The 26,126-nt window shown below is 48.0% G+C and overlaps 1 protein-coding gene and 1 long non-coding RNA gene across 2 annotated transcripts in view; one reads left to right on the top strand and one right to left on the bottom strand.

The window, feature by feature from the left end:
* LOC148220114 (uncharacterized) overlaps nt 1-26,126 on the top strand; it is a 643,144-nt gene that overhangs the window by 463,288 nt on the left and 153,730 nt on the right. The window lies entirely within an intron of this gene.
* The window catches only part of LOC148220117 (endogenous retrovirus group K member 8 Gag polyprotein-like), a 70,809-nt gene that overhangs the window by 279 nt on the left and 44,404 nt on the right, over nt 1-26,126 (bottom strand). The gene's annotated exons all lie outside the window — the stretch shown is intronic.

Below are 26,126 nucleotides of genomic sequence, written 5' to 3' on the forward strand. Positions count from 1 at the left end.
TTCCAAAAGCCCACCTGAGTCCCTTTGGATCTTTGAAATACCCATTTTGGAGGAAGTCTATGCCCAAAATGCGTGGGGCTCCTGGGCCAGTCACAATAGGGTGTTTCTTCTATTCATTTTAAGTCAGGCTCACCTCTGCTTCGACCAAAGTAAAATCCTGTGATCCCCCTGTTATACCAGCAATAGAAACAGATTCTGTCCCCACATGTCTTGATGGGATTAGTGTGCACTGCGAACCGGATTCAACCAAGGCCTTATATTTTTGTGTTTCAGATGTGCCAGGCCAACGAATCCACACAGTCCAAAAATCACAGTTTTCCCTAGCCTCTACCTGGCTAGAGGCAGGGCCCTTCTAAGCCTGGTTATTCTTCTTTCCTTGAGCATATGTCTTGGAGGTTCCTTCAAGGGGATTGGACATATCATCATCATCATCATCATCGTAATTGGCAGTTTGGCTATGGGCAACTGGAGCTGCTTCCCTTTGAGTGGAACTCCCTCTCTGCATCTCGCTGTCCTGCAATTCAAGCACCCGTTTTACCAGAGCAGTAGTAGATTTTCCATCTCACTTCTTCATGTTTTCTCCAGAATCACGCAGGAAAGACCACAATTCAGCTCGTGAGAAGGGTCTTCTCTCCCCATCTGGGGAGCGTTTACGTTTGGGGCCAGAACCTTTGATCCGTATAGCCGAGATTTGGAGAATGTCCTCTTTAATCTCCTCCCTGAGTCTCTTATGATTCTCCTCCATCCTATCTTCTAATTTCTGCAGACGTGTTTCCACAGCTGCAATTCTGGCATCTGTTGGGCCATGCACAGCATCTGCATATGCTCTTAGCTTCTTCGCCATATCAAGCACGGTCTCCTCCCTGTCATCCCCCTTCATTATTGCTAAAGCAGAAGAGTATTCTTGTGGCCCAAGTTGTACAATTTTTTGCCACATCACAGGTGTACATGGTACCAAGTCTGTATTCCTAGTTGTTAGGTCATCTGAAAAGACAATCTCTGCCACTGCCATTTCTCTCAAGCATTGAATCCCTTGTTCTATGGTCTTCCATTGGGTTTGCTGCATATAGAGATCGTCTGCACACAGGTATCTTTGTGCCACACTTTCCAGGACCCGTGCCCAGAGACTCTGAGGATTAGCCCCCCTCATCATTCCTTGGTCAATAGCTGGATCATGTGACACAGATCCCAAATGCCTGGCTTCAGTGCCATCCAGAATTGTAGCCTCGCCTGCAGCATCCCAGAGACGGACCAACCAACTAATTATAGATTCATCAGGTCGTCGGGTGTAATCCTTTCTCAGGCCACGAAGGTCTTTCAGAGATAGGGACTCAATATTGGCTTCTGATCCTGTGCCAGTTGCCCTGACTTCTGATTTTGTATCGGAAGCCTGCCTTGAGGGCCCTTCCCCCTCATCATCATCGTCCACTGGCCGATCAGTTTTGCTGGTGTGTTTTCTTCCTGCAGCAACTGCCAGTGGCTTAGGTTTACTATCTGGTTTAGCTACAGCCTGAGTGACTGGGGTATTGGCTGGTTTATCTCCCTGCCCCCCTGCCTCTCTCTGCTGCCCTACAGTATCTAGCAGTGTGCGATAAGCATATGCTAAGGCCCAGCTTATTGCAATGATCCTTTTCTCATTAGAATCATCATGACACTTTTCTTCCAGGTATTTCCCCACCTCGTCTGGGTTCTGAATTTGTTCATGTGAAAATTCCCAGGCTGGGGGATCAGAAAATTTCTTCAGGGTTCTGCCCATTCTCTCCCATTCCCCACACCACTCAGAATTTTCCACACCTGGGCCTACTCCTGGGTCAGGGGTCCCATCAGCTCCTCTGGACACCTCAGCCCTCACTCTAGAGAGGCTGCAGACTATGTAGAGAAAGCTTACTAGATTAAATACCAGGACTGCAGTTTCCTTGACATTCAGGGGAAACTGAACATCCTCAAAAATTGACTTAACAGATTCAAGGGAGAAAAAAGAAAGCAAAGGCTGAAAAGCCTCATCCCCTGCTCCTCCTCTAACAAACTGGGTGCAATTACTAATGAACCCCCAAAACATGCTATTAGAACTGGGATGCAGGGTAGGACAAAGAAACCATAAACCATAGATACCTAGAACAAACTCCAGTAGATTTATGAACTTTCTATAAATCATTATCACTGAGCCCAGCACAATAGCTATTCTAAGTTGTGCTCCTCTACTGAAAAAACTGCACGTTAGGGACACTACTGGAGCTATCTCTGGATAAGAAAATAAGCCTAGAGACCAGAAAGGTATTAAAACCTCAAAAAAGCCTAGGGACCCGAGACCCATAAAGGCCTCTACCCCGACAGACACAGCAGACATTATGACTTCAAACAACATGGTTACTGACTGCTTTACCCCAATACAGAGTAGATATAATCAAAATGCAATCAGAACAGTTTTTTTTTCCACTTTGTCGAGCCCCGCGTTTGGGCGCCAAAAGTATTTGTCCTGGTTTAGGGCAAATTTGGGAGGAAACCTCTGAATGAGGTCCCTCGGGAAAAAGGAAAAGGAAAAAAAAATTGGAGAGAAGTGGAAAAAAAAGAACTGTTTATTCAACAGGCAACACACCTCCCAGCGCAACAATGAACAATATCAAACAGCAAAACCTCTCGCCGTTCCGAGGAGATGGCAGATTTAGAAGAGTTCTTTCCGTGGGCTGCCCGGCTCACTCAGTCTGCTCTCAGTCCCTCTGGTGCTGGGGAATGGCGCGGCTCAGGCCCGGCCCGCTGGGCCACAGGTGTGAGCTCCCGGTGCTCTTCTGGGTTTTCAGTCCAAAGCAGGTTCAAACAGTTCCAGGAAAACAGAAAAAAAATGGGGGAAAAAAAACCAACAAAAAAACAATCCAGGGGGCTTCTCTGCCTCAGCTAGCCAAAAAACTAACCAAGAGGAAAGGAGAGCTCTCTCTCGCTGTCCACCGCAGACAACACAGTCTGAGAGCAGGAATGCGGGGGAGCCAGTGCAGTCTCTGATAACAAACTCTGCACTTCTTCTTCCCCCCTCTGCACTTTCACTCCTGGAACCAGTCTTAAAGTTGCAGAATTTAATATTCAACACCAAGAGAACAGACGATTTGGGGATATAGGCATCATACAGTCACCCCAAGACAATACGTCTTTTGTGTAACCAATTGTACTCTTTGTAACAAACTCTAAGTAACCACTGAAAACGTATAAAAATCATCTCTTTGTTAAAAATAAAGACTCGGCTCTTTGCATTCATATTGAGTGCGTGTTATTGATTCCTGTTCTCCAGCATGAAGACCCCAGCAAACACTGCTTACATAAGAGGTCAAATTACTGTCTTCCATGTTAGTTCTGCACTGTGCTCAGCGGAGTCTTTCTGGTTTATTGGCCTTTGACTTGGACATAAAGCTGAGTCTTGATTCAAGAAAAATCAATATTCACACTTGTTTTCATTTACACGGGCATTGGCTTGGTCTCCTAAACAAAGAGAATGATGGGGAATTTATGAAGGTGTTCAGATAGGTAACATTCTTTTTCTGCAACCTGGCATTGTATTTTCACTTGGTCTGTTACCGCTGGCTTTGTTTTAACGGCTCAAATTATCAGGAAGGGTATCAAACCTCCAGCTCTAACCACAGTCCCACTGCGAGGTGTGTGAAGGTATGTGCATCTGCCCCTCAGGTCCATACTGCTCTTCTAAAGTGCCTCTGATCGAGCAGGTAGGAAAGACTGTTGCATTTCCTAGATGCATTGTAAATGGTACATTCCGTGACACCTGCTATGCCCTGTAGCTTGGTCCCTCTCCCCTTCTGGCCATACAGGGCTGGCTGGGATCCAATTTCTCCCAGACCCCCTTTTCAGATCCTAGAAAAGATCTGTGCCCCCTGACCTCTGTCTCTTTTTCTCTTGCTCCCTCTTTTCCTCGCTACCCATGAGAAATAAACCCTGTAACTTCATCAGGGAAAAGAGCCTCTTTTGTTATCTAATTTACATCCATGAGGCAAGGGCCCCGGGAGCCATCACACTAACACGTGAGCTAGACCAGAGGAAGGGCAAAGAACCCCATTTTAGGGCTGAGAAAAAGCCTCAGTTGGCGCCCAACTTGAATGGTCTCTACAGAGCACCCCACATTCGGCTGTGACTCCTCTTTTTGGGATTCAAGAAGCCTTGGAGATGATAAACTAGCTTAAATTTCTTTAACCTGCATTTTGTGCAGTTCGATGACCATTAAGCACGAACCGGGAGCCTGTCAGAAGCCCAGACAGGTCGGTTCTGGATGTAGACCCACTACAGTTACTCAGACTCCTCTGCCTGCAAGAAAGAAAAGGTGAGTGGAAGCCTCCTTTTGCGGCGTTTGGGTTCCTGGATCTCCGCGTGGGGGTCTCACCGGTGGCATTTGGCTGGCGTGGCGCCGCTCTCGAGGAGAGAGACGGCGCGGGCGTGTGCGAGGCATGCGCGCCGCTCAGTGTGCCCGCAGCAAGATTGTGTGGTGCGCGGACTGGGGGCGCTGGACGCAGTCACCCAGGCGCAGCAGCAGGCAGGCAGATTTGATCGGTTTCAAAGCGGTGGCACGGAGGGTTTTTTTGCGGTTTTTTGCTGTGTTTGCAGGTTTTTGTGGCGGGTTCAGTCCCTACAGCGCTGCAAGTGCCTCGTGGGTTTTACCGACAGAAATGGCAAAATTAACATCGGCTCCGCATCCAGTAAAGCCTGAAAACCGTAGTGTACCCGGCACGTTTTAACAACTAACTCTCTTCCTGTGTTTTTAACTGTAGTGGGGTAGATATAGTGACAAATTGCTAAACATCATGGGCTTACAGCAATCTGCCTTACAAAAGAGTATAAGAAACCAACTCAGGGAAATATTAAGTTCAGGAAATGTTTTAATATCTAAGAAAAAATTAGCCCGTTTTGCCAGCTGGCTGTCTGTTGAAAAATCTGACCTTGAATTGCAAAATATGAATTCGATTTTATTTTGGGATGAAATAGGGGATTTATTAACTTTAAAAGTGGAAAATGGAGATAAAACAGCTTCTGTATTCCTCCTGATTTTCATAGAAATTTGGAAACTTAATTCAGACAGAAAACAACAGACAGCAGCAGCAAAACGGTTCAGACTCACTACCCTTATCCCAAAATCCTATAACCCGGACCTGGAGGGGACCCACGGGTCTCCCTGGGGGGTGCAGGGCGCCCAGCACTGCTGTGGCTGCTCTGAGTCCCTGGGTCCTCCCCGGTATCCCGGTTCTGATAATTTTTCGAAAATTGTCAGCCCTTCTTCCTTATTCCCTGCCCCTCTGGGGAACGGCCACGTGGCTACGCCTGAAGGTGTCGGGGTCCCAGATAGCTCTGGCCGTGCCATACAGCCCGTAGCGGGGGGGGTCCCATATGGTGGCAGCCACGTGTCTCCTCCTTCATCCCGCAACCCCCTTCACCCTCTGGTCCCTGCCCCTAAGCCTGTCCCCTCCCATAATCCATCCCTGCCCTTCGATCCACTGCCCCCCTCCCCCCTCCAAGACCCCGCCCTGCACGGCACCCAGGGAACCCGCCCACAGGTGTTGCAACCCTGGATCCCACCACCCCTCCCCCGCTCCGGTTTCACATTCCTTCCCTCCAAGCTGCTGCGGGGTGGGGGAGGGCAGTGGAGCCCCTGCTGAGTTCAGTGCCGGTGGGGTGGGGAGGGGTCAGCTCACAGCCCCTGCGGAACGGATGGTGTCCCCTGGTGGGGGGGGGGGGTGGGCAGCTCCCCGGTGCAGGTGGGGGGGGATGCACAGCCCTGAAAGTCAACACCAAGGAAAAGAGTATATACCATCAGTTGCTTCTGTAGTTTATCTTGGTAAGAGGAATGGTAGAAGAAGTTATCAACCTTTGTCCTATCAAGATAAAAAAGGAAATTTGTAAAGTACAGAGAGAATTTGGTAGAAATAGTGACATCTTTAAAAGCATGATGAGAGCCACCTTTAACTCAAATGAACTGGTTCCATATGATATCAAAGAGCTTTTCCGATGTCTGTTAACTCCTTCAGAATATGATCTATGGGAAAGCCTGTGGAAAAGATCTTTGAAAGTGCTTTTACTAGAGCTTTTGAAAAGCTCAGATGATGTAAAAGATGCAGAAAATAATGACATAACATATGAACACCTATGTGGGGAAAAGGATTGGCATTGCCCCGAAAGCCAAAGCAGAGTACTATCCAGGTCTGTCCTGGATAAAATATGCAATGTTGCAGAAAAAGCTTATAATCAATTACCAACAGTAGATACTAAAGGCAGTTATGTTAACATTAAACAGTTTGCTTCTGAGAATTTCTTACAGTTTGTGGACCGCCTTCGTGCGCAAGTGGAAAGACAGGTGTCTTATCCAGTGGTACAAGCTGAATTAATTAAAGAGATGGCTCAGAGGAATGATAATGAAACCTGCCGTAGGGTTATTCTTGGCCTTCCCCTAGAGCCAGCACCTAGCTTAGCACAGATGATAGAAGCCTGCGCCAGGAAACAGAACTGCTCAGTGGACATGAGAGAAATCCAGGACTGGCACACCCAAAGACCACGGCAACTGTAACACCAGAAGCCAAGAAGCAACCCATGTCACCAGAGCAGCTGCAGCACATCATCTGCTTCCAGTGCAAGCAGCCAGGACACTTCGCCAGAGACTGTCCACACAACCAGAAACAGAAGAAGACCAACAAACAAAAATACTTGCTTTACAGCGCGTACCCGCCATTAACACAATAGAGCCCTCGGCTCGCAAAGGACTGTCTCTTAATAAACAAAAAGGGAGAGAATGGGATAGAGGGTGTGGGGATGCATGGCAATGAAAATATTAAATGTTCAATTAACAAGGTTTGGAAGCCACTAGGCTGTTTTCGGCTTGTGACTACCAAAGGTTTTCATTTCAGGTCACCTGATTGGACAGTCATTACAGTGGACTTACCTAACAGTACACAGGACATGACGTTAAACCACATGAAACTGGACAGTGAGTACTTTGTTGTCGGGGACACAGCACACACACCCCCAGAGATTGAGGTAGCTCCCATGACCATCAAGGGAAGCATAACTGGCCTCATTCTCCTGGCACGATGTCCTCTACCACCATATTACCTGGTTGAGGGACAAATCCTTGCCCAGGCCATTCCTGTTCCAGCGGACGTCCCAGTAGATGGAAAATCACCTGAAGTCTACTGGGCAGAAGTGGTGGGTGAGGACAAACCTTCTCTGGCATGCAACCTAACCCGTGGATGAGATCACCTCCATGTGGAGGGGGTACTGGACACAGGTGCTGATGTGACTATCATACCTGAAAGTATGTGGTCGCCACATTGGGAACTTCAGCCTGTGGCAGGCAGAATCCAGGGTGTAGGAGGAGTCAAATTGGCAAAAATATCAAAAAGCATAGTACAAATTGAGGGGCCAGATGGAAAATTGGCTAGCATCCGTCCATTTGTTACAGACTATAAATGCCCTCTATGTGGAAGAGACACCATGTCCCAGTGTGGGGTAAAATTGATTATTCCTAAGACTCCTCGGGATTTTTAGAGGCGGCCATTGTAGAGCGCCCTACCCAAAAGTTGAAATGGCTAGATGATACCCCAAAGTAGGTAGCACAGTGGCCGATGAGTAAGGAGAAGCTCAGGGCGCTTGAGGACCTTGTGGAGGAGCAATTGGCTAAAGGCCACATAGAGGAGACCACAAGTGCATGGAATTTCCCGGTTTTTGTGATAAAGAAACCGGGGAAGGACAAGCGGAGGCTGCTCCACGACCTCTGGGAAATAAACAAAGTAATTGAGGACATGGGGTCTCTCCAACCTGGGATGCCTTCTCCAACAATGCTTCCTAAAGATTGGCAATTGGCTGTTCTAGACGTCAAGGACTGTTTCTTCCACATTCCCATACACCCAGAGTATGCCCCAAGGTTCGCGTTCTCCGTTCCTACCATCAATCGAGAAAGCCCCAATGAAGCGCTACCACTGGTAGGTTTTGCCCCAGGGATTAAAATGTAGTCCCTCCATCTGCCAGTGGCATGTGGCCTCATTGCTGTTCCATGTGCGTGCCCAGAGAGGGGAGGCCATCATCCTTCATTACATGGATGATGTGATTGTGTGTGCCCCCGATAACTCTCTACTCCAAGACACACTTGACCTAGTGGTTAAAGTTTTAACCTCTGCTGTATTTGAATTGCAGGAGGACAAAGTCCAAAGGATGCCACCTTGGAAGTACCTGGGCCTGGAAATTACTGCACGGACCATGGTTCCACAGAAATTGGAAATTAATTGTAATCCAAAAACCTTAGCAGATCTCCATTCCCTGTGTGGGTGGTCATTGAATTGGGTCAGGTGTAAGGCTTTTTCTCGGCCCAAAACAGGGTCTTTCTCCCTTCCTCCGGTCTAGCTGTAGTGTTAGGGTGAAATTCTCCTGGGCCCTAGCCACAGAGACCTAGTTAAGGTATCAAAAGAGGCTCTTTCCCCTGATAAAGTTAAAGGTTTATTTCTCGTGGGTAGTGAATGAAAAGGGAAGGGAAAAGAGCGGGGGAAGAGAGAGAAAAGAGGGGGAAGAACAGGGTAAGAGCGTGGGGGAAAAGAGCACGGGTGAAGAGAGAAAAGTCGGGGTAAGAGTTGGGTAAGAGAGCGGGGGAAAAAAGGAGCGGGGGCAAGAGGACGGGAAAAAAGCGGGGGGAAGAGAGTGGGGGAAAAAGAGTGCGGGATAAGAGCTTGGGGGGAAAAAGAGAGGGAGGCCAGGGGGTACTGACCTTTTCTAGGGTCTGGAAAGGGGGGGCGGGGAGAAATTGGATCCCAGACAGCTCTGTGTGGCCAGGAGGGGAGAGGGACCAAGATACAGGGCACAGCAGGGGTCACGGGATGTACCATTTACAATGTATCTAGGAAACGCAACAGTCAGGCCCTGGCTAGGCCTCACTAATGAGGGCCTAGAACCTCTCTTCAATTTATTGAAGGGGGAGAGAGAGCTGCTTTCTCCCAGGGAACTGACCCCAGAGGCAAAGACTGCAATCAAAACGGTACAAAAGACTTTAGGAGAGAGGCAAGCTCACCGTTATCAGCCCGAGCTGCCCTTCAAATTCATTGCCCTAGGAAAACTGCCACACTTACACAGGTTAATATTCCAATGGATCCAGGGGCAGAGAGAGTCACTCTTAATCATAGGGTGGGTCTTCCTCTCCCACCAAAGATCCAAAACTATCACTAAGCCACAAGAGTTAATAGCTCAGCTGATTCGGAAAGCAAGGATGAGACTGTATGAACTAGCTGTTTGTGACTTCACATGTATTCACCTCCCTGTTAAACTGTCTGAGGAGGGAAGGAACTGTCCTGAAAGATTGACTGTAGAGATGTTTGAGCACTTGCTCCAGAGCAATGCCAGTCTCCAATTAGCCCTGGACCGCTACAGAGGACAAATATCAGTCCATGCCCCTTCTCACGAGCTGTTTAATGAGGAATTCCACCTCATTCCTCCTCAGAAGAGGAGTCGGAGACCACTCAAAGCTCTCACAGCGTTCACGGATGGATCCGGGGTGTCCCACAAGTCAGTGATGACTTGAAGAAATCCTCAGACTCAGCATTGGGAAGCTGATGTTGAGTTTGGGGAGGGGTCACCCCAGGTAGCTGAACTGGCAGCAGTCGTGAGAGCCTTTGAGAAGTTCTCAGAGCCAATCAACTTGGTAAGAGACTCAGCCTATGCAGCAGGGATAGTGTCCAGGGCGGAGCAGGCAGTGCTCAGAGACATCGAAAATGAGGAGCTTTTCAGGTTGCTTTCCAAACTAATTTATTTGATTTCTCATAGAGAACACCCGTTCTATGTGATGCATGTAAGATCACACACAGATTTGCCAGGCAAAATTGCAGAAGGGAACCGTCAGGCAGACTCCCTTGCAACCCCAGCAGAACAAGCAACCCCAGCAGAACAAGCACGCCTTCCTGACATCTTCCAATAGGCAAAGCTGAGCCACCAGCAGTATCGCCAAAATACACCAGGTCTAATGTGTCAGTTCCAGCTAACACGGAGTGAGGCTCGAGCCATTGTGGCCACCTGTCCCAACTGTCAGCTGCACACCATGCCCTCAATAGGCATGGGGGTTAACCCCCGAGGTCTTGGCAGTTGTGAGGTATGGCAGACAGACATCACAGACATTCCTAGTTTTGGTCACCTCAAATATGTGCATGTTAGCATTGACACATATTCAGGTGCAGTCTATGCCTCTGCCCACCCAGGTGAACGGGCAATGCATGCCAAAAACACACCTAGTGCAAGCCTTTTCAGTATTGGGGATCCCTAAGGAAATCAAAACTGATCAGGGCGCAGCGTATAAGTGCAAGGAGTTCCTGGAATTCGTCCAGCAGTGGGGAGTGGAACATAAAACTGGCACCTCCCACTCCCCCACAGGCCAAGGTGTAGTAGAGAGAGCCAATCAGACACTCAAGCAGGTTTTGGCTATACAGAGCAGTTCAACTGCGTGGATGTCTCCACAGCAGAAGCTCTGCAAAGCCATGTTTTCTATCAATTTCCTGAATTGTTCATTTGAGAACGAGTCCACCTGTGGTACGTCACTTTAACTGTGGTAAACAGTTCAAGTTATCCCAACATCCTCCAGTTTTGATTAGGGACCCAGAAACCTGGGAAATCAAAGGTCCCTATGAGCTCGTTACCTGGGGGCGTGGCTATGTGTGCATATCCACCCCCTCAGGCCCTCGGTGGCTTCCCCAAAAGTGGGTGAAACCGTATGTTCCCAACCATCCTGCTCCAGCTGAGGGGAACGAGGAGCAAGTGGCTGCGGCTTCAAAAAGAAGACGCTGCCGGAAAAAAATCCTCATAGAGGGTGGCATTGCGGCAGATAGAGACTTTTAACAGGTTTTATAATGTTTGTCTTTCCTTTTAGAAAAAAGCTTCTCTTCTCTCAGTCCCCTGATGAACCCCATCCAAGCTGTCTTCCTGTTAACACTGAACAGTCTGGCAGCTGCATGGATCGTCCCTCAACCACGTCAGAACATCTGGGTGACCCTGGCACAAACGCTCCAACAAGAAAACATATGTCTGTCCACAGCAGCAACAGCAAACCCTATGTCCACCTGCCTGGTAGGAATCCCATTGAAGGCTGGAGAATATTCAGCCAGTTTTAAAACACACTTGTCCAATGAAATTCCTGAGTCACACACCATTTCATCACACAAAAATCATAGACAGCAAGCTGGGGTAAGTAAGAACCCCATAGAGGAGTTGCTGCCAAGTTTGCCCAAATCTACTCAGGAACCCCAAGAATTAGAGCTGTTAGGTTCCTACCCAGCACAATATTGCATTCACTTTAGGATCTTCCCAAAACCTTCTAGCATAAAGGAATTCCACAACATAATGCAATATCGTGGGGAATTCACTGCCAAAAGGTGGTGCAATACTATAAGCCATATTGCAGCTGCCACCCCAACTTATTCAAGCCCCAAAAGCCTCCCAAAGGGATTGTTCTTAATTTGTGGAGACCGGGCGTGGGCAGGGATTCCTTCTCGGCTCTTAGGAGGGCCATGCACCTTCGGTCGGTTGTCCCTGTTGGCACCCAACGAAACCTTAATAAATGATTGGACTCACAAAAACAAATCAGGTAATAAAATCCAAAAAAAAGTGCAGACAATTTGGACCCAAACTGTGATTCTGAAATTTTCCATTGGGCCAAGTCCAAAAGAATTGCTGTGTCCCTGTTTCTTCCGTGGGTTGCAGCAACTAAAGCTCTAGGTGAATTGGGCCACCTAAAGTGTTGGGTAGTCAAACAAGCAAACTTAACATGCACCGCAATCAGCTCCCTCCTAGAAGACGAGGAAATTACCAGGCAGGCCACACTACAAAATCGTGCTGCTATAGATTTTCTCTTGCTACTGCACGGACATGAGTGCCAGGAATTTGAAGGACTTTGCTGTATGGACCTGACCTCAAAAGCTCCTAACATCCATGCTGCCCTTTGAAACATGAACAACTTAATCGGACAAGTGAAACAAGAATCTGAAGATTGGTTCAATGGACTGTTCAAAAGCTGGGGACTCACAGGGTGGTGGACATCTATAGTCAAAACAATTATGTTAATTTTTGCTATTCTTTTCCTTGTAATAACGGCATTCGGGACCCTACGTCACTTAGTTTTCAAGGCCATTAATGGTCTCATTCCCTCTACCTCAGTAGTCAATCACATAGAAATTAAAAACTTGGAACAATCTAACCCTCCGACCAACTGCAAGTGGTGGGCAACATCATAATTTGAATGAAACTAATATCCTTCTTTCAACTTTGTTAAACAAAAAAAAACGGGGTGATGTTGCATTTCCTAGATACATTGTAAATGGTACATTCTGTGACCCCTGCTGTGCCCTGTATCTTGGTCCCTCTCCCCTCCTGGCCATACAGGGCTGGCTGGGATCCAATTTCTCCCCGCCCCCCTTTCCAGACCTTAGAAAAGGTCGGTATCCCCTGGCCTCTGTCTCTTTTTCCCCTCTTTTCTCCCCCTCCCTCTTTCCCTCGCTACCCACGAGAAATAAACCCTGTAACTTCATTAGGGAAAAGAGCCTCCTTTGTTATCTTATTTACGTCCATTAGGCAAGGGCGCAGGGAAACTTCGCCCTAACACCTAAGCTAGACCGGATGAAAGGGAAAAACCCCATTTTAGGCCCAAGTAAAAGCTTCATGATGGAGTCGCCCATATTCCTTTGTCAGTTTTGCTAATTCAGTGGCAGAATATGGGATTTCTTTTGTAGAAATGTTTGGTACAAAATCATCAGGACCAAGATAAGTATATTGTGTTTTAACCATAGGTCTCAACTTCGGACAGCAGTGTTCCCCAAGATTTTTCATTATAGTTAACTCCTTTTGGGGATAAATTTGATTAATGTGAACAATCTCCTTCTCTTCTGTTTCTGCGTGTGTTTCATTCTGGTTTACTTTTTTGGTACTTTCTTCTCTTAGGGCAGCCTGTAGCAAATGATTTTCATCTCGCAACAAACGGTTCTCATTCCTTTCTTGATCTAATTGTTTTTGCAGAATTTGAACAAGATTTTGCAAAGAATCTATAATTGTACTTTCTTCACTAACTCGCTTAGAGCGAGTTTCTATGGCTGCCGTAAGACATGCTCCCAAAACTGAGCAGAGCATGGTTTTATTTTTGCCCAGTTTGAACTTGGATTCATGTTGCAAAGAATATATTCTATCAATCACATTCTCCAGATTAAACCAATTACTGTTCCCCCATTCCTCCCCACCTTGGGACGGTCTGGTGCTACACTTAGCTAATAGAGCATAAAATGCAGCTTTATCTGTTACGGTGGAATTCTCAGTCATTTTGTGAAGGGATAAGTAAAAACCACAACAGGGAGGTCTATTGCTTAAGTTACCACACACAACGAAACAGCTTTCGCTGTGTGCCCCCCTTTGCGGGTGAAGAGACCAAACTACTTGGGAGGCACTCCTTAGTTACAAAACACCAGGTTGTCTCTTCACTACACCAAGTATCAAAAACATCATAAACAACAACAACAACAACAACAACAGTGACCCGCCTTTTGCACCAGTAGATCTTTTGTGAAATTCTGTTGACAAAGCCCTGAAGCGAGTCTGGGGATGCTCCACACCAAGGTGTCTGCAGTCTGCGGGAAATCAGAAAAACCCCCCTTGCTTTCTAGACAGGCTCACCCATCCAAGGTGGCCAGCTAGGTGAGGCTGGAGTAAGACTTCCTTCCTCTGATACAGACTACACACAACCTTGCATCCCTTCTGTCTGTCAGAATATCCTGCCCGTGATGCCAATTTAATGTCACGATTCGCTATTAATACAGAGCAGGGGTCATGATGGTTCTTTTGATCTTAAAAATGCAAATAGGCAAAGTGCAGGGGACAAAATCAGTTTATACAACAGCAGAAAATCAGTTTATTCAGCAACGGCAATGCATTTCATAATATGCCACCAACTCAGTTACTGTAAGGGGGAGAGGTATAGGAAAGAAAGTATAGGGAGAGGGGAAGGAAAGAAAGGGATGGGAAACTAGCTACCAACAGACGAGACGGGCGTCCTCACGGGTCATCCGATAGACGAGTCTTCGTCCGTGGGGAGATCTCAGGGGCCTTCTCCAGGGGGTAGATGGGTCTTCATCAGTGGAGAGATCTCAAAGGGTCCTTCTCAGAGAGTCTCTCTTTTATAGTCCTTCTCCAAAGCGAGTGGCCTCTGGCCAAGAGATGGGAAGATTTATGGAATTTTGTGTGGTGCTGCAGGAGACAGGTACGGTCAAGCACTCCTCAGTTGGTGGTACAACACAAACTCTGTTTGGTGCCATGACAGCACAGGCCAGTGAACACAATACAACAGCACACAGTCACGGGCATCCAACTTGGCCGGGCCAGGAAACCATTGTTCAGAGTCAGCCTGGGTGGGTGTCCTCGAGTCCTCCTTGCGACGGTTGGGAGGCAAAATCGAGGGGAACTTCGGACGGACCCTTACAGCCCCCGACGCGAGGATGCTGCTATTAGCACCGCATTGCAGGGGCACTTCTCGCTCCTTGACTACCTGCTCAGCGCACTCCGAATTCGCTGCTAGCTCCAAGGTCCTTCTCAGCTGCAAGTAGCAGCAATTACAACACATAGCGCTTCACATGGACCGAGGTCATGGAGGGACATATCGCACAGGAAAATGTGTCAGGACAGAGACGTGTTCTATATTGTCCCTTCTCGTATACAGTTTGTGCTTCTGCTGCTTCTGCTGTTAGGAAACACTCCTTGAAAGACGAGCAAGAGCGTCTTTCTGGGTGCATTGCACTGAGTGAGAGCTCGCTAGGGACTTTGCACTCGGAGCCAAGGCAACAGGGCGTGCTTGCCCGCAGAACTGAGAACAAGCTGTTGGGCAGAGCTGAAACTGACCGCTGGAGTTCAGCTCTGTCCGGAAAGCAGAAGGTGAAGAACGAAGCCGCAGGGCAGCGGGCTTGCGAGCCCAGTGCAGCAAAGAGCACAGGAGCAGCCAAATAGCTCCTTCACAATCGCTTTCACTTCTCAGTGCTCTTGCTGCTTGGAAAAGTAGCACACAGCCGTTGCACGGCAGGGCAAAAGCTGCGGCAATGCCCTTCCTCACACCTTCGCAGTGGTGTACTCCATTGGTGGGGGTTGAAAGCTTCCCTTTTCTTTCTGTGGAATTTATCCCATTGTTATGCTAAGTGGCTATACCTTAAGGTAATGTTCTCTCTAAGGGAGGTGGGTGGAGGGAGGGGGGGCCGGAACAGGAAAAAGGAAAGGTGGGATGGTTTTCGGGAGCGGGCTGGAAAACCCTCTCGTTTGGCTCGTGGAGGGAGAGGATGCCCCGTGCTCGGATCTGGCATCTCCCCTGCCACCCCAGCACTGAGATCCACCCTCCCTGCTTTTGGACATCCCTCTGCTGCTTTCCCACCTCACCCTACTACCTCCGGACACTCTGCCGAGCACCACGACCAACACCGTGAGGGGGGAGTCACTTTCCCCATCCCTCTCACCCCTGGGCCGCTGCTGCCGTCACTCCAGCCCTCTTCAACTGCGCGGGACCTGCCCTGCCCCCACAGCATTGGTAACTGTGCACAGGGAGAAGGCCTACAGCCAAAAGGGACTGGAACTGAGTTATACTGTACTGTTCTGTTCTGTTGTTAATTTTTATAGCTGTTGTTGTTTTCTGCCTTGTTAGATATCAGTAAAGAACTGTTATTCTTATCCCCACATCTCCTGCCTGAAGGCCTCTGATTTGGACCTGAAATAATTAAAAGGGAGGGGGGTCACACTCTGCATCGCAGGAAAGGGGCTCTTGCCTTTCCTTAGACCATACCTGTCTTTCAAGCCAAGACAGATTTTGGCGCCTGGGACATGAGGCTTTGCCTGAGGGCATTGAGAGAGGGATAGAAAAGGGGATAACAGTTATTGAATTACCCAAGCTTGTGGTAGGTGACACCATGCTGTCCAGCTTACCCTGGATTGGCGTCCATGTATTCACTGCTATATCTGTCCCATTTGCAAGGCCTTTTTTGAAACATGAGTCTCATAACCAAGGTTAATGTGGCTATTATCCGGTTCATTTTGTGGGTTGATCAGTTGAGGAATTCATGGATTTTTAATTTTCTCTGGAAGATGGCCATATGGATTCAGAGCTATCGCACTCTAAGTGTGTGTTTCTGGGGCTACTTCAATAATGGTACTTACTATGAGGAAGTGGCAGCAGGTGAAATCTTCACCCAACCCATCACACGGTTTTTGAAGTTCACCTCACCATTCTACAAGGGGTTCAGATCCCCATAAATGTTAATGAAAGCAAAGAATGAATCCGCAGGGCATCTGGCTTGCGAGTGCAGTTGAGTGAAGAGCACACGAGCAGCCAAAGAGCTCCTTCACAATGGCTTTCACTTCTCAGTGCTCTTGCTGCTTGGAAAAATAGCACACTGCCGTTGCACACCAGGGCAAGAGCTGGGTCAGTGCCCTTCCTCACACCTTCGCTGTGGTGTACTCCATGCAGCTAGAGCGAAGCAAGAAGGACGCCAGGAAGCAGAAGGTGTTCTTAAAGTAGCCCTCTGTCAGCAGCCCTGAAAGGGGGCATAACACACGGCGTCTCACTGCCCTCCATTCTGCATACTTGCAGCTCCCTTTTCCGACTTGCAAAAGTTTCTACCAGAGCAGAGGGGGCCAGATTGAAGAGGCAGTGCCTAGATTCACCTTCTACTTATTGCACGTAAGCCACGTCCAGCTACTCGCTGCACTCTGTATTTCCCTTCTCTGCGGCATTTACCGTGGTGCTCTCTGCAACTCGGTGCCTAGAAGTGACTGCCAATGCTTCCACAGCAGGCTGCAAGGGAACCAAGGAGCAGCACAACCATCACTGCTGAGTCTTTTTCTCGGCCCTAAAAATGGGGTCTTCACCTTTTCCTACGGTCTAGCTCAGGTGTTAGGATGAAGCCTCCTGGGCCTTTGCCTCATGGATCTAAATAAGATAATAAAAGAGGCTCTTTTCCCTGAGGAAGTTGCAGGGTTTATTTCTCGTGGGTAGCAAGGAAAAGAGGGAGAAAGAGAGGGAGAAAGAGACAGAGCTCATGGAGTACAGATCTTTTCTAGGGTCTGAAAAGGGGGGTGGGGAGAAATTGGACCCCAGCCAGCCCTGTATGGCCAGGAGGGGAGAGGGACCAAGCTACAGGGCATAGCAGGGGTCACGGTATGTGCCGTTTACAATTCACCTAGGAAATGCAGTATCTCCCCGTTTTTTGTTTTACAAAGTTGAAAGAAGGATATTAGCTTCATTTTAATTATGACTTTGCCCACCAACCTGTGAATCCCCAGCCTTTGAAGAGTCCATTGAACTGCTTTCGAGGTCAGGTCCATACAGCAAAGTCCTTCAAATTCCTGGTACTCATGTCCGTGCAGTAGTAGGAGAAAATCTATGCCCGCACGATTCTGGAGTGTGTGTGCCAGGTTCATCTAGAGGTTTTGACGTGGATGAAGGATGATTCATGCAGCTGCTAAGCTGTTCGGTGTTAACAGGAAGACAACTTGAATGGGGTTCATCACAGGACCTAGAGAAGGGAAGCTTTTCTCTAAAAGGAAAGACAAACATTGTAAAACCGATTAAAAGTTTCTATCTGCCGGAATGTCATCCTCTATGAGGATTTCTTTTTCTTTTTTCTGGCGGTGTCTTCTTTTTGAAGCCACAGCCACGTGACCCTCGTTCCCCTCAGTTGGAACAGGATGTTTCGGGACATACGGTTTCACCCACTTTTGGGGAATCCACCGAGGGCCTGAGGGAGTGGATATGCACACATAGCCACGCCCCCAGGTAACGAGCTCATAGGGACCTTTGATTTCCCAGGTTTCTGGGTGCTTAATCAAGACTGAAGGATGTTGGGATAACTTGAACTGTTTAGCACTGTTAAAGTGACGTACCACAGGTGAACTCATGTTCTCAAATGAACAATTCAGGAAATTGATAGTAAACATGGCTTTGCAGAGCTTCTGCTGTGGAGACATCCACGCAGTTGAACTGCTCTGTATAGCCAAAACCTGCTTGAGTGTCTGATTGGCTCTCTCTACTACACCTTGGCCTGTGGGGGAGTGGGAGGTGCCAGTTTTATGTTCCACTCCCCACTGCTGGACGAATTCCAGGAACTCCTTGGACTTATACGCTGCGCCCTGATCAGTTTTGATTTCCTTAGGGATCCCCAATACTGAAAAGGCTTGCACTAGGTGTGTTTTTGGCGTGCATTGCCCGTTCACCTGGGTGGGCAGAGGCATAGACTGCACCTGAATATGTGTCAATGCTAACATGCACATATTTGAGGTGACCAAAACTAGGAATGTCTGTGATGTCTGTCTGCCATACCTCACAACTGCCAAGACCTCGGGGGTTAACCCCCATGCCTATTGAGGGCATGGTGTGCAGCTGACAATTGGGACAGGTGGCCACAATGGCTCGAGCCTGACTCCGTGTTAGCTGGAACTGACGCATTAGACCTGGTGTATTCTGGGGATACTGCTGGTGGCTCAGCTTTGCCTGTTGGAAGATGTCAGGAAGGCGTGCTTGTTCTGCTGGGGTTGCAAGGGAGTCTGCCTGATGGTTCCCTTCTGCAATTTCACCTGGCAAATCTGTGTGTGACCTCACATGCATCACATAGAACGGGTGTTCTCTATGAGAAATCAAATAAATTAGTTTGGAAAGCAACCTGAAAAGCTGCTCATTCTCAATGTCTCTGAGCACTGCCTGCTCCGCTCTGGACACTACCCCCGCTATATAGGCTGAGTCTGTTACCAAATTGATTGGCTCTGAGAACTCCTCAAAGGCTCTCACGACTGCTGCCAGTTCAGCTATCTGGGGTGATCCTTCCACTAACTCAACATCAGCTTCCCAATGCTGAGTCTGGGGATTTTTCCAAGTCATCACTGACTTGTGGGACGTCCCTGATGCATCCGTGAACACTGTGAGAGCTTTGAGTGGTCTCCGACTCTTCTTCAGTGGAGGAATGAGGTGGAATTCCTCATTAAACAGCTTGTGAGACCGGGCATAGACTGATATTTGTCCTCTGTAGGTGTCCACGGCTAATTGGAGACTGGCATTGCTCTGGAGCAAGTGCTCAAACATCTCTATAGTCAATCTTTCAGGACAGTTCCTTCCCTCCTCAGACAGTTTAACAGGGAGGTGAATACATGTGAAGTCACAAACAGCTAGTTCATACAGTCTCATCCTTGCTTTCCGAATCAGCTGAGCTATTAACTCTTGTGGCTTAGTGATAGTTTTGGATCTTTGGTGGGAGAGGAAGACCCACCCTATGATTAAGAGTGACTCTCTCTGCCCCTGGATCCATTGGAATATTAACCTGTGTAAGTGTGGCAGTTTTCCTAGGGCAATGAATTTGAAGGGCAGCTCGGGCTGATAACGGTGAGCTTGCCTCTCTCCTAAAGTCTTTTGTACCGTTTTGATTGCAGTCTTTGCCTCTGGGGTCAGTTCCCTGGGAGAAAGCAGCTCTCTCTCCCCCTTCAATAAATTGAAGAGACGTTCTAGGTCCTCATTAGTGAGGCCTAGCCAGGGCCTAACCCAATTCAATGACCCACACAGGGAATGGAGATCTGCTAAGGTTTTTGGATTACAATTAATTTCCAATTTCTGCGGAACAATGGTCCGTGCAGTAATTTCCAGGCCCAGGTACTTCCAAGGTGGCATCCTTTGGACTTTGTCCTCCTGCAATTCAAATACAGCAGAGGTTAAAACTTTAACCACTAGGTCAAGTGTGTCTTGGAGTAGAGAATTATCGGGAGCACACACAATCACATCATCCATGTAATGAAGGATGATGGCCTCCCCTCTCTGGGCACGCACATGGAACAGCAATGAGGCCACATGCCACTGGCAGATGGAGGGACTACATTTTAATCCCTGGGGCAAAACTTTCCAGTGGTAGCGCTTCATTGGGGCTTTCTCGATTGATGGTAGGAACGGAGAACGCGAACCATGGGGCATCCTCTGGGTGTAGGGGAACGTGGAAGAAACAGTCCTTGACGTCTAGAACAGCCAATTGCCAATCTTTAGGAAGCATTGTTGGAGAAGGCATCCCAGGTTGGAGAGACCCCATGTCCTCAATTACTTTGTTTATTTCCCAGAGGTCGTGGAGCAGCCTCCGCTTGTCCTTCCCCGGTTTCTTTATCACAAAAACCGGGAAATTCCATGCAGTTGTGGTCTCCTCTATGTGGCCTTTAGCCAATTGCTCCTCCACAAGGTCCTCAAGCGCCCTGAGCTTCTCCTTACTCATCGGCCACTGTGCTACCCACTTTGGGGTATCATCTAGCCATTTCAACTTTTGGGTAGGGCGCTCTACAATGGCCGCCTCTAAAAATCCCGAGGAGTCTTAGGAATAATCAATTTTACCCCACACTGGGACATGGTGTCTCTTCCACATAGAGGGCATTTATAGTCTGTAACAAATGGACGGATGCTAGCCAATTTTCCATCTGGCCCCTCAATTTGTACTATGCTTTTTGATATTTTTGCCAATTTGACTCCTCCTACACCCTGGATTCTGCCTGCCACAGGCTGAAGTTCCCAATGTGGCGACCACATACTTTCAGGTATGATAGTCACATCAGCACCTGTGTCCAGTACCCCCTCCACATGGAGGTGATCTCATCCACGGGTTAGGTTGCATGCCAGAGAAGGTTTGTCCTCACCCACCACTTCTGCCCAGTAGACTTCAGGTGATTTTCCATCTACTGGGACGTCCGCTGGAACAGGAATGGCCTGGGCAAGGATTTGTCCCTCAACCAGGTAATATGGTGGTAGAGGACATTGTGCCAGGAGAATGAGGCCAGTTATGCTTCCCTTGATGGTCATGGGAGCTACCTCAATCTCTGGGGGTGTGTGTGCTGTGTCCCCGACAACAAAGTACTCACTGTCCAGTTTCATGTGGTTTAACGTCAAGTCCTGTGTACTGTTAGGTAAGTCCACTGTAATGACTGTCCAATCAGGTGACCTGAAATGAAAACCTTTGGTAGTCACAAGCCTAAAACAGCCTAGTAGCTTCCAAACCTTGTTAATTGAACATTTAATATTTTCATTGCCATGCATCCCCACACCCTCTAACCCATCCTCTCCCTTTTTGTTTATTAAGAGACAGTCCTTTGCGAGCCGAGGGCTCTATTGTGTTAATGGCGGGTACGCGCTGTAAAGCAAGTATTTTTGTTTGTTGGTCTTCTTCTGTTTCTGGTTGTGTGGACAGTCTCTGGCGAAGTGTCCTGGCTGCTTGCACTGGAAGCAGATGATGTGCTGCAGCTGCTCTGGTGACATGGGTTGCTTCTTGGCTTCTGGTGTTACAGCTGCCATGGTCTTTGGGTGTGCCAGTCCTGGATTTCTCTCATGTCCACTGAGCAGTTCTGTTTCCTGGCGCAGGCTTCTATCATCTGTGCTAAGCTAGGTGCTGGCTCTAGGGGAAGGCCAAGAATAACCCTACGGCAGGTTTCATTATCATTCCTCTGAGCCATCTCTTTAATTAATTCAGCTTGTACCACTGGATAAGACACCTGTCTTTCCACTTGCGCACGAAGGCGGTCCACAAACTGTAAGAAATTCTCAGAAGCAAACTGTTTAATGTTAACATAACTGTTTTTAGTATCTACTGTTGGTAATTGATTAAAAGCCTTTTCTGCAACATTGCATATTTTATCCAGGACAGACTTGGATAGTACTCTGCTTTGGCTTTCGGGGCAATGCCAATCCTTTTCCCCACATAGGTGTTCATATGTTATGTCATTATTATCAGCATCTTTTGCATCATCTGAGCTTTTTAAAAGATCAAGTAAAAGCACTTTCAAAGATCATTTCCACAGGCTTTCCCATAGATCATATTCTGAAGGAGTTAAGAGACATTGGAAAAGCTCTTTGATATCATATGGAACCAGTTCGTTTGAGTTAAAGGTGGCTCTCATCATGCCTTTAAAGATGTCACTATTTCTACCAAATTCTCTCTTTACTTTACAAATTTCCTTTTTTATCTTGATAGGACAAAGGTTGATAACTTCTTCTACCATTCCTCTTACCAAGATAAACTACAGGAGCAACTGATGGTATATACTCTTTTCACTGGTGTTGACTTTCAGGGCTGTGCATCCCCCCCCCACCCGGCCCAGGAGGCTGCCCACCCCTTCCACCACGGGGACACCATCCGTTCCGCAGGGGCTGTGAGCTGATCCCTCCCCACCCCCACCGGCACTGAACTCAGCAGGGGCTCCACTGCCCTCCCCCACCCCGCAGCAGCTTGGAGGGAAGGAATGTGAAACCGGAGCGGGGGAGGGGTGCTGGGATCCAGGGTTGCAACACCTGTGGGCGGGTTCCCTGGGTGCCGTGCAGGGCGGGGTCTTGGAGGGGGGAGGGGGCAATGGAGCCAAGGGCAGGGATGGATTATGGGAGGGGACAGGCTTAGGGGCAGGGACCAGAAAGTGAAGGGGGTTGCGGGATGAAGGAGGAGACACGTGGCTGCCACCATATGGGACCCCCCCCGCTACGGGCTGTATGGCATGGCCAGAGCTATCTGGGACCCCGACACCTTCAGGTGTAGCCGCGTGGCCGTGGCCCAGCGGGGAAGGGAACAAGGAAGGAGTGCCGACAATTTTCGAAAAATTATCAGAACCGGGATACCGGGGACGACCCAGGGACTCAGAGCAGCCACAGCAGTACTGGGAGCACTGCACCCCCCAGGGAGACCCGTGGGTCCCCTCCAGGTCCGGGTTATAGGATTTTGGGATAAGGGTAGTGAGTCTGAACCGTTTTGCTGCTGCTGTCTGTTGTTTTCTGTCTGAATTAAAAGTTTCCGAATTTGTAAAAAATTCGGGAGGAATACAGAAGCTGTTTTATCTCCATTTTCCACTTTTAAAGTTAATAAATCCCCTATTTCATCCCAAAATAAAATCGAATTCATATTTTGCAATTCAAGGTCAGATTTTTCAACAGACAGCCAGCTGGCAAAACGGGCTAATTTTTTCTTAGATATTAAAACATTTCCTGAACTTAATATTTCCCTGAGTTGGTTTCTTATACTCCTTTGTAAGGCAGATTGCTGTAAGCCCATGATGTTTAGCAATTTGTCACTATATCTACCCCACTACAGTTAAAAACACAGGAAGAGAGTTAGTTGTTAAAACGTGCCGGGTACACTACGGTTTTCAGGCTTTACTGGATGCGGAGCCGATGTTAATTTCGCCGTTTCTGTCGGTAAAACCCACGTGGCGCCCGCCGCTATAGGGACCGACCTCGCCGCAAAAACCCGCAAAAATTGCAAAAAACCGCAAAAAAACCTCCCTGCCACCGCTTTGAAACCGATCAAAACTCCCTGCCTGCCGCCAAGCCTGGGTGACTGCTCCCAGCCCTCACCAGTCCGCACGTCACACCACGTGGTCGCAGGCACACCGAGCGGTCGCGCAGGCCACGCTCACGCCCGTGCCGTGTCTCTGCTCGAGAGCGGCGCCACGCCAGCCAAATGCCACCGGTGAGACCCCCACGCGGAGATCCAGGAACCCAAACGCCGCAAAAGGAGGCTTCCACTCACCTTTTCTTTCTTGCAGGCAGAGGAGTCTGAGTAACTGTAGTGGGTCTACATCCAGAACCGACCTGCCTGGGCTTCTGACAGGCTCCCGGTTCGTGCTTAATGGTCATCGAACTGCACAAAATGGAGGTTAAAGAAATTTAAGCTAGTTTATCATCTCCAAGGCTTCTTGAATCCCGAAAATAGGAGTCACAGCCGAATGTGGGGTGCTCTGTAGAGACCATTCAAGTTGGGCGCCAACTGAGGCTTTTCCTCAGCCCTAAAATGGGGTTCTTCGCCCTTCCTCTGGTCTAGCTCACGTGTTAGTGTGATGGCTCCCGGGGCCCTTGCCTCACGGACGTAAATTAGATAACAAACGAGGCTCTTTTCCCTGATGAAGTTACAGGGTTTATTTCTCGTGGGTAGCGAGGAAAAGAGAGAGCAAGAGAAAAAGAGGGAAAAAGAGACAGAGGTCCGGGGGCACAGATCTTTTCTAGGGTCTGCAAAGGGTGGCGGGGAGAAACTGCATCCCAGCCAGCCCTGTATGGCCAGGAGGGCAGAGGGACCGAGCTACAGGGCATAGCAGTGGTCCCGGAATGTACCACTTACAATGCATCTAGGAAATGCAACAGTCTTTCCTACCTGCTCGATCAGGGGCACATTAGAAGAGCAGTATGGACCTGAGGGGCAGATTCACATACCTTTACACACCTTGCAGTGGGACTGTGGCTACAGCTGGAGGTTTGATATTCTTCCTGATAATATGAGCCGTTAAAACAAAGCCAGCGGTAACAGGCCAAGTGAAAATGCAATGCTAGGTTGCGGGAAGAGAATGTTACCTATCTGAACACCTTCATAAATTCCCCATCATTCTCTTTGTTTAGGAGACAAAGCCAATGTCCGTGTAAATGAAAACAAGTGTGAATAGTGATTTTTCTTGAATCAAGACTCAGCTTTATGTCCAAGTCAAAGGCCAATAAACCAGAAAGGCTCCGCTGAGCACAGTGCAGAACTAACATGGAAGACAGTAATTTGACCTCTTATGTAAGCAGTGTTGGAATGGTTCCCCATCCAAAAGGAAGGATGTCAAATGCTTCTTTGGAAATATTTTAACTTCTGTGCATTTCTTTCTTTGTAATGAACTAATCTCTAACAGGCCAGGACGTGATGGTGTTCAGTAGAAACCGATCAATGGCAACATTTAGCCTAAAGGTTTTATGAGATTGATCAGAAAGTGCGATTTAGATTTAAAGGCACTGTAGATATTTTTAATTTTATTTCTCTCCGTACTTGAGTCTCTTAAACAGGGACCTTCAATTGGACAGGAACGGGACACTGAAGCAAATTGTAATGGATGACGTAATGGCTTACCCAGAAGCATTTTGTGGGAATTGATTTCTTCTAGGTATCCATCAGCCAGCATTTGAGTGTGAAGGAAATCTTCAAACAGGTAAAACAAAAATTCCCTTTGGTTTAAAACCTGACTGCTATATTAATTTTTCACTTTTGAGAAAATTTTCATGACCTTTAAAATTCAGACTATATCAAGTATTGTTTCAGCCATTGAAGAAAGTGCTTTTGATAGAGATAGGAGAGGGAAACCAAAACATTTCTCAGAGCAGCACTTTGAACTCTGTCCTTGTTACAAACGGCACTTGAGCAAATTCATTTGCCTTTGGAACAGAAAACGACAAGGTAACAGGCTTATCATTACGGATTTGAGTGTTCCAGGTTCTTTAGATAGTAAGTGATCTATTCAAGATGATCTCTTACTGAAATAGATCCATTTTGAGAAGGGCTATGGATTTCTTAGAAGAAAGCAAATCCCTGTGTTAAAAGGTTGTGGTGGGCGTTTTTTGTTGTTGTTTTGCTTTTAGAACTTGCAAGGCACAATCGACTTCATAGTTCGAGATCCAAATAAGACCACGACATTCCAAACAGGTGTTTCTTTTTGGTTGTTTTTCAATCTGTATATCTTTGGATTGTAACCAGTAGAACTGTGCTTGAACTGGAAAGAAGAAGCTGAGGTTTCCGAAGTGGAACATATGGTGGAACGGTAAGCTGAGAGCATTGTGCAAGGAGAGGAAAGAGGTGAAAATGGTAAGAGTTTCCTGAGTCGGAAGGGACTCCTAGGGATCGTCAAAGTCCAACTCCTGGCCCTGCACAGACACTCCAACAGTCCCACCCTCTGCATCCCTGAGAGCATTGGCCAAACGCTCCAGGATCTCTGGCAGCCTTGGGGTGTGTCCATTGCCTGGAGAACCTATTCAGTGCCTGACCAGCCTCTGAGGAAAAAAACCTTTCCCTGATAGCCAGCCTAATCGTCCCCTGACACAGCTCCTGGCATTGCCTTGGCTCCTGTCCCTGGTCGCAGAGAGCAGAGAGCAAAGCTGTCCCTGTGCTGCCCTTGAGAGGAGGTGAGAGGTCCCAAGTCAGGTGTGAGCTCAGTGTCCTCTCTGCAGCTGAACCTAATGCCCTCAGCCACTCTTTGTATGGCTTCCCCTCCAGCCCCTTCACGGTCTCTTTGTCCCTCCTTTGGACATTTCTCCAATAGCCTGAGGTCTTTCTGACGTTGTGGCATCCAAAATTGCCCCCAGGGCTTGA

Source organism: Sturnus vulgaris, chromosome W (genome assembly GCF_052056855.1).
Source record: "Sturnus vulgaris isolate bStuVul1 chromosome W, bStuVul1.hap1, whole genome shotgun sequence".
NCBI lineage: Eukaryota > Metazoa > Chordata > Aves > Passeriformes > Sturnidae > Sturnus > Sturnus vulgaris.